The 7,959-nt window shown below is 31.9% G+C and overlaps 1 long non-coding RNA gene across 1 annotated transcript; it reads right to left on the bottom strand.

Moving 5' to 3' along the window:
* Positions 1-5,282: 5,282 nt before the first annotated feature.
* Positions 5,283-7,683, bottom strand: LOC127718438 (uncharacterized). The gene is made up of 2 exons (XR_007989831.1): positions 7,171-7,683; positions 5,283-6,308 (listed from the first exon to the last, which is right to left on the bottom strand). It is a non-coding gene; the product is annotated as an uncharacterized LOC127718438 (long non-coding RNA).
* Positions 7,684-7,959: the final 276 nt, after the last annotated feature.

The raw sequence follows: 7,959 nt of genomic DNA, 5'->3' as shown, positions 1-7,959 counted from the left end.
TTAAATGTTTCCTGTACAACATGTATTTACGTTTCAGCGATAAAGTATATTGACAGGTAGTAGATATTCATATCGGCACTAATTGCGCCCCTTATATAGCAGATTTATTCCTGAATTTGTATGAATCACTATGTATTGCCAAACTCAGAAAGAAACGTCATTGTTACATTTTGTTGACACATTCAACAATACCTCCCGTTTTCTTGATGATTTACTTTCGTTTAATAATCAAGAGTTCTCCAAATATACTATAGTGCCTAAACAGATTTTGTGAGGTAGACGATATTGACCTTAAAACGATCGAATTGGATTTTTATGTCCAAACATAGGCAGATCGGACATATTTTGACTGTTGTTCGTAAAATGTATTTCCACATTTCGCTTCGAAAAATTACTTGTTTAATAGAATAAAACGTCTAATCTGTAAATTTCTCTTTTTTTCTCTACAATAGGCTATCTAAACATAGTCTATCTACTCTGTATTTGAAACGATTTGTGAAAATATAAGAACCCTCCTCTTAACCTGGGACAGTGCAACACAAGAACGAACAATAAAAATCAGTTGAAAAGGATTAACTCATCAAATGGATACAAACAGAAATACATCTAACAATAACAAGAAGTGGACGTATTCATTATTAGGTTAAATCCTAACGATCTAACTGCCTGTCGATATCTGTATTTTGGCATAGCACAAGTCATGTCTTCTTTGACTGTTCATGACGTTAAAATACTTAATCCCTGGGATTTGTTTGAATACATCACTAATGCATAATTTTTAAGATTGTTAATTGATTTTGGCTTACAACTAGCTTTCAGTAATTGCGACTACTCTCAAATCGTAATTTCGTGTTAATTGGATCTGTTGACACAATTTATATTGCATTTCGATAATTTATTGTTTACTTATTTTTGTTTATATCTCAGCTCACTATTTTTTATATGTTCCACCTTTGATAAGTATTTAATATGACTATAAATTTTCATTTCGAAACTCGTACTCCTAGAAACGAAATTATTTTACAACTCCTTCGGTACTTCTAATAAACAAATCTATTAATTTTTTAAGATATGTTTACCTCCATACTCCTTACAACAAAATTATTATCTCAAGATTTACCTGTGCACGTTGTTTATTTTACGTCATTTTGTCCCAAGTCAGAGTTGTTTTTATTGACTCTCTTCCTACACCATTTTGTACTCACCTGTAACGTCTATGTTTTATAGGCACCTTTATTAATATTGTGTCATATATCAAAAAGTAGGATCACAAAAATACTGAACTCTGAGGATAATTAAAAACGGAAAGTCCCTAATCAAATGGCAAAATCAAAACTTATTTGTTCAATAAAATTGAGAATATAAATTGGGAATGTGTCAAAGAGACAACAACCCGACCATAGAGCAGACAACAGCCGAAGGCCACCAATGGGTCTTCAATGCAGCGAGAAACTCCCGCACCCAGAGGCGTCCTTCAGCTGGCCCCTAAACAAATATGTATACTAGTTCAGTGATAATGGACGTCATACTAAACTCCAAATTATACACAAGAAACTAAAATTAAAAATGATACAAGACTAACAACGACCAGAGGCTCCTGACTTGGGACAGGCGCAAAAATGCGGCGGGGTTAAACATGTTTTTTGAGATCTCAACCCTCCCCCTATACCTCTAGCCAATGTAGAAAAAACAAACGTAAAACAGTACGCACAGTAAAACTCAGTTGAAGAGAAGTCCGAGTCCGATGTCAGAATAGGAAACAAAAGAAAATAAACAAAATGACAATAATACATAAATAACAACAGACTACTAGCAGTCACTCACATGCCAGCTCCAGACCTCAATTAAACTGATTGAAAGATTATGTCTTCACCATATGAATATCAGGCACAATCCCTCCTGTTAGGGGTTTAGTTTTATACCATCATAAAATATATGAGAAGAACATAACCCGTGTCATGCCAACAACTGGTTTAAGAATAAATATGTATAATTCCGATGCAAAGACCCTATAAGTGAATCAATATTAAAGCCAAAATATGCAATCCTTAATAACCTGACAACAGTATCATAACTATATCCCTTTTTAATAAGTCTGTTTAAAGGTTTTGTTAGCTTTTGAGGTGAATACTGACATTTTTGTGCTTTGTAAAGAATATTACCATAAAAGATTGGATGTGAAATACCCGAACGTATAAGATGTCTGCATGTTGAGTTATATTTACGAATGATGTCCTTATACCGATGACTAGTTTATGATATCGAAAACCCTGGTGTAATAATTTTTCAGTAATATATAAATTTCTCTCGCTAAAATCTATTACGTTGTTACACGAGCGAATCGTACAAGTTGAGATATATAAACACCATAAGATGGTGACAAGGGAACGTCACCATCTAAAAATGGATACTTAACGATAGGAAATGAAAAATCATCTCTTTTATCATAAATGTTTGTATTAAGCTTCCCGTTAATGATATAGATATCAAAATCGAGGAAAGGACAGTGGTCATTGTTAGTATTAGCTTTTGTTTGTACCTGTCCTAAGTCAGGAACATGATGTTCAGTGGTAGTAGATTGTTGATATGGTTCTCAAATGTTTTTTGTATCTCGCTTTTTTATTTAGATTAGACCGTTGGTTTTCCCGTTTGAATGGTTTTACACAAGTAATTTTTGGGGGCCTTTTATGGCTTGTTGAACTGTGTGAGCCAAGGCTCCGTGTTGAAGACTATACTTTGACCTATAATGGTTTACTTTTACAAATTATGACTTGGATGGAGAGTTGTCTCATTGGCACTAATACCACATCTTATATCTATTAACTGAGGATAATGCGTTAACTATTTAAAGAGCATAACCTCTCGCGTTGACAGAACAATCATCACCCACTATGCATGTATGACCCACCAAGCGAATTCACAGGACTTATGTGGTATGTTACATTTTAAGTCATCGATGACGGAACATTCTTCATTTTTCGGACATTCTTCTTTATGACTCTGTTGGCAGAGTTTTAATTTGCGTTAAAAAAAAAACCGGTAACGGTAAATTAAATCAAGTAATGAATATACACAGTAATAAAAAAGTAGTTCTCACAATAAAAATATAATTTAACCTTGAAAACTTAATTCACACACTACATACATGAATATGATATAGTATTTGAAATCATCCTAATAATCATGATGACATTATATGAATTTTACTTTACTTTTACTTTTTTTTTTATCTTTTCAGGTCACAAGATTAGTGTGTTCAATTTTAACTGCATTATCTCTTTTCCTGTTTAACCGTATCGTGCGTACCTAATATTCAAAAAGATAAATAATTTGATATGTTATTTTTCTGATTATATTGTTTTAAACAAATATAACACCGTTGCCATTTTATTTTGTTTTGACAATATTACAATTTCCAGTTGCATGGTTACTAAAGATAAAGTGAAGGGTTATCCTCTTAAAAACCTTAATGATTATATGTTTAATGTACAGTTACTACACATTAATTGATCAAGTAACTATAAAAATATATTATGTGTCTTCTTCATTATTGTTTGTTATCATTTTCATTTGTTTTATTGGCGTAACTATCATGCTCACAATTTATTGGTTAATTAAATTAAAGATTATCGCATTCCTGACTTGGTACAGACATCTGTTGTCAAGCTAAAATGACAACTTCAATCGTTTGATAAGTTAAGCGATATTTAAATGTTATTTCTAAAATAATCACTATAAACATTTGTGTATAACAATCTGAAGCTAGGAATGAAATGTCCTCCTGCACAAAGCGGTGTAACTCTTTCATCTGTTTGTGATGTGGAACCGACTGTCTACAATAATCTAATAATAAATGAATACTACAAGTCGAACCGTTTTATACTTTCATTCATGTGATAAATAGTTTAACAGGGCAACATTTAATCTTTGTGTCAATTTTGTGCTTTAATAAAAATAAAATGTCATCTCATTGTTTTGACTCACCAAATTTCCTAACAGAAATTACGTTATAAACATCTGTTAATATGTATTTCAACAAAGATAGGTCTGTTCTGTTCACCATGGCCATACCAGGCCATGCTTCTGTACCGTACGAGTATTCACACGAGTCTGAATATATTAGGACCTTTTTTAACAAAAAAGAAAATAATCTAGCAGTATCTTTTTACCTTAATTTACGCTTAATAGATGATGTTCTTTCACCAAATAATTCATTAATTTGATGAATTTATTGAACTTATCCCATTAAATTTTAGATAAAGGATACAAATGAGTGGCGAAAGATACAAGAGGGACATTCAAACTCATATATCAAAACAAAACGTTAAGACTAATTGATGATTTCTTATCCCAATTGTGAACTTTCAAATTCTATGTTGCAACAGTAAAGCAGCGCCTGCATATGGAGTATATATTATCTAGTTGATATGATATTCCAGGGCTTGTATTTCTTATCACGATTTTATTGATAGAGGGTTGCTGTTCACATCGAAGCTATTACATTGAGAGTTCCAAGTGGTAAAGTTGAAATCATCACTTTGTAAATTTCACAGACACCAACACGAGTTAGTTAACTGTTATGGAATGTCCGTTTTACAGATGTCCGCGGATATGTACCAATTGTAGTAATTACAATCCTGTCCCGTTTTCCCCAATATGAAATACCGGATATTTACCGGGTTTGTAATAACAGGAGCAACACGACGGGTGCCACATGTGGAGCAGGATCTGCTTACCCTTCCTGAGCACCTGAGTTAACCCCCTGTTTTTTAGGGGTTCCTGTTGCTAAGTCATTAGTTTTCTATGTTAATTTATGTTTTGTGTACTGTTGTTTGTCTGTTTATCTGTTGGTCGTTTTTCTGTTTTAATACATGTCGTTGTCTGTTTATTTTCTACTTATGAATATGAATGTCCCTTTGGTATCTTTCGCTTCTCCTCTACAAAAGGCCCTGAAATGACAAATGTAAAACAATTCAAAAAAGAAAACCAACGGTCTGGAAAAAAAGTATTACAATACTACCGAACTCCATGGCAATTTAAAAAAGAGAGAATTCCAAAAAAATTCTGACAAAATCAAACGCTATCAATGTCCGGACCCAGTGAAAAACAATATATTCCTGACTTGGTAACGTAATTTTTAGAAGGAAATGGTAGCCTGAACCTAGGTTTAAAGCTAATGTACAAAACACTTAAAGAAGAATTGATAGGATATATAGCAACACACGAAACCCATTGAATTTCAGGCTCCTGACTTTGGACAGGCAAATATATAATGTTGCGGGTTAAAACAAACATATTATTTATTGTCTAATGGATTAAATGCACATTTCTTCATACTATAATTTCAAATATGAATAAAAAGTTTATATTTTACTGTTATGAATGTTTTCTTTAATCCCACTGATAATATTCGGCAACCTCTTCTGGCCAATGTACTTTTCGTAGGTTCTGTACATCGAACTGTTCAATATCGAGTAGAATTTCGTAAACATGGAGCTTGACTCTGTTGATATAATCATCTCTGTCAATTTTGAAATATCTAACATTTATATCACGATTTTGTTCTAATTCAAATATCAATGATCTGACAAAATCTGCTGAACTTCTCTCGCTTATGGCAATTATTCCAATGCGAGTTGTTTTCTCTTTACATTCGGTATCTGACCTAACCTTATGGAATATTTTCTCCCTACAACCATTATACACCCTATTATTATATCGGTTTTGAAAGTTGCAAGTTTTAAATGTCAACTGGTACCTGCGATTAGTTTCCCAACTGTGGATCTTCTTCTCGATATTGTGTGCGTTGTCAGCTTGTATTTTCTTAAATTCCCACTCAATGTCTTCAATTTTTGCCTTTAGATCATTGTCAGCTTCCCTTTTACAACCTGGTTTTATGTTGTATCTATAAATCATTTGTTTCTTTCTTTTGGGATTCCGAACAAACACTAATTCACCTATAATTTTTACAACGACATCTAGTTTGTTCCGAAGAGGAAGGCTATCACAAATTACTTGTTGTTGAGCTTTTATTGTGATATAGATAGTTGTATTGTCAGCTACTGGGCTAAACTGTAATACGCTCTTATGTGCAATTTGAGTATAGTCATTATTTTGTAAACAATGCCATTCACTTTCCTTATTTGCATGTTCAATTCTTTCCTCACCACACGCGTGCACTACAAACCCAATCCTTTTTTGCACTGATAAGTCCTGATGTCGAGTAGCCTTTACATATAAGGTTTCATTTGAATCATTTTCTACCAATACCATAGCTGAAACAGTCGGCTAGTTGTATGCTCTGAAATCTATTGTATAAGTGACAAGACATAAACAATATATCATAAAGTTTATATTAAGTATTGTGCAGCATATTTCTCATTTGTTGAAAGGTGAAAGGTGATATAGTGTATTCGTATTTTTTCTTAATAATCTTGTGAAACCCCTCACTTTTACTCTAACAATCAACATAACCGGCGATAAGGTCTTACATAGTATTACGTTATATTAGTTTCCAATGATACGATTTGTGTATGAAAATAAAAAGATGACATATAATTGTCAATGAGATAACTCTCTACCAGATGAGATGAAAGTTAACAGCTTACCGTATTATTTATCGTACTTTAGCCCACCCTATACCAATCGTTTCATGCGCTCTGTAGTCTATTATCACAGGTTTGTGAAAAATAATATTAGAAATTGAATTGATACATTTTTTTTAGAAATTGAAACCAATATAATTGATTTAAATCTGAAATATAGAAATAAGAATCCAAACATACAACAATAAAACATTGATAAGAAAGTAACAAAACATATAACTAATTTAAAAACTTTAAAAAAACGGAACAAATTAACTGTGATTCAACATAGTAAAAGAGGGGCGAAAGATACCAGAAGGATATTCAAAATCATAGACCGAAAACAAACCGACAACGCCATTGCTAAAAAGAAAAAGACAAACAGACAAATAATAGTACACAAGACACAACACATGTGTAATTTGTCAACATTGTTTTATATTAATATTGATAAAGTTAACTTTTCACAATAGTTCCGGCTAATTTACATTTTTGTATTGCATTCATTGCTAATTTTACCTGGTGTTGAAAATCCGTAATTTTTCTAACAATTCAAAATAAAATATTATGAACAAAAGTTACTTACAAAATCAAACTTACTTCATACGTTGACATATAGTCGCTAATATCCACGTAATTTGATGTCAGTTGAATGGTCGTCGTAATTTCAATTACACTCCTTTTTTTAATTCTAAACATGCATTACAATATGAGAACAGATATTTATGACAGTTATAATTATTTAAATTCTTTTCTTATTAATAATTGGCGCGAATCAACCTTCGTATTTGCAAACCTTCATAAATAAACATATTATACTTGTCTGTAATCCAAGTAATTGATCTCTTGTTTTTGTAATTTGACGACACGCGATCTATTTTGAAGGTCTTTAAATGCAAATATTTGTACTTTTTATTCAAATATCCTGTAATTTCGATTTTGTTGAACGCTTTATGAGGTAGTATATTATGTAAATGTTCTATAAAACATTTAAATTCAAAAGACAATTGATGAAGGCATAACATTTCTCACGGCTACTCTAAACAAGTTGTTGAACTGATACTTTTGTGAGAGTACCACATATGCTATAGTATAGTCTTGAATTATATATTCTAGGTTATGAAGATGTGCACCTTTTTATTTCATGTTATGTTATATTTGTATGTTTTTAACTGATCAATTGTGAACTTTGTTAATGCATCGTTGAACATGGAAATATAGACTATTAAATCACCTTTGTATTAAGTAAATGCTTTAATTTTGAACAACAGAAAAATAGTTTAAGTTAGAGCCACAATGGATAAACGTTCATTCAAAAAATCACCTATCCATTGTTTTTATAATACGTATATCTACGTCTACTTTGTTATGCGCG

Source organism: Mytilus californianus, unplaced genomic scaffold (genome assembly GCF_021869535.1).
Source record: "Mytilus californianus isolate M0D057914Y unplaced genomic scaffold, xbMytCali1.0.p SCAF_10, whole genome shotgun sequence".
NCBI classification, from domain to species: domain Eukaryota; kingdom Metazoa; phylum Mollusca; class Bivalvia; order Mytilida; family Mytilidae; genus Mytilus; species Mytilus californianus.
The sequence above is the reverse complement of the archived record's forward strand: the minus strand, read 5'-3'. Positions and strand labels throughout refer to the sequence as shown.